This window comes from Tiliqua scincoides, chromosome 4 (genome assembly GCF_035046505.1).
Source record: "Tiliqua scincoides isolate rTilSci1 chromosome 4, rTilSci1.hap2, whole genome shotgun sequence".
In the NCBI taxonomy this organism is placed as follows: domain Eukaryota; kingdom Metazoa; phylum Chordata; class Lepidosauria; order Squamata; family Scincidae; genus Tiliqua; species Tiliqua scincoides.
In genome coordinates, this window is record NC_089824.1 from 181187117 (window position 1) to 181188446 (window position 1330).

The 1330-nt window shown below is 44.6% G+C and overlaps 1 pseudogene; it reads left to right on the forward strand.

Annotated features, from left to right (window-relative positions):
- Nucleotides 1-239: 239 nt before the first annotated feature.
- Nucleotides 240-353, forward strand: LOC136650298 (5S ribosomal RNA; annotated as a pseudogene).
- Nucleotides 354-1330: the final 977 nt, after the last annotated feature.

The following is a 1330-nucleotide window of genomic DNA, read 5'->3' on the forward strand; positions in this document are numbered from 1 at the left end:
AAGGGGAAGCAGGGGATTTTTCTGCAGCTTCAGCATGTTAGTTAGGGTGGGAGAGAGGTATTATTTTCCAGTTTGGATTTTCATTGAAATCCTTGGGTTGGGACAAATGGAAACAGAATTTATCATATACCCATCATGACACAGCTCTGGAGTTGTATTATATATGCTCTTGGGGATTAAAATTCCCAACTATTTCCAGGGAATTAAGTAAAAGATAAGTAAACTTTTTATAGAGGTAAGTCAACTGTTACCCTGCACATGCCCAATCTCGTCTGATCTTGGAAGCTAAGCAGGGTCAGGCCTGGTTAGTACTTGGATGGGAGACTGCCTGGGAATACTGGGTGCTGTGGGCTTATACCATAGTCTTTCGAGACTGAAGGTTGCCAACCAAGTAAACTTTATAGGAGGAGAGGAAAGACATTGCACAATGCCGCGCAGCTCTGAGCCGCATCTTTCCTCTCCTTGGAGGAGAAGAAGGGGGCGGCTCAAATCAGCATGAAGTTGCACCAGGAGAGGCATCAACTCCCAGCATGGTTCTGGAAGTGATTGCAGTGATGTGATGACCTATCCGCAATTACTTCCGGATCAGGGGGTGAGAGAGTTGGCAAAGTGGGAGGTGGCCTCAGGAAGAAAAAGCCCAGGACTGCATCAATCCAGAATTCAGGTCCATTACCTTGACCAAGGCCTATGTTGCCCTGTTGCAGAGAAAGAAGATTTTTATACTTGCTGGGAGCCTTCTCTACATGTCAGCCTGTCATACCTGTTTGCTCCAGGCTTGTGCAGGATGCCATGATATCGATGACAGTGGAAGAGACCCAGTCTCACACATTATCATTTCTCTCTTTTTGAAGTCACACTTTGTCAATCCCACCACATATTTCTGCACATCGAAGGAAGATTACGAACAGGAGCAAAGAATTGTGCAAACACATTCTGGGGAGAAGTAGCTTGTTTTAGATTACACCATAGGAAAAAGCATAGATTTAATACAAGGAATACCTTCTTTTGCTTGAGGCTACTTCTCAAAAGAAGACATTCCTTGCATTAAATTTATGCTTTTTCCTATGGTAATCTAAAACAAAACTGCTTCATACTCCATCAGATCATTTGTCCATCTAGCCAGGGTTAACCCATCAACACATGACACCTACTGTGGCCTGCCAAATGCTGTCCCACCTTACTTGGTGATGTCTGTTCCTCCCATTCCCTGATCTGGAAAAGGCAAAGGGGGTGGAGTGGAAGAGCAAGTGTAGAGAAAAAGGTGGGCTAGAGGATGAGATGCTTATCACTTTCCTCTCCTCCATATATCACTTTCTGCTCCACCCTTTTC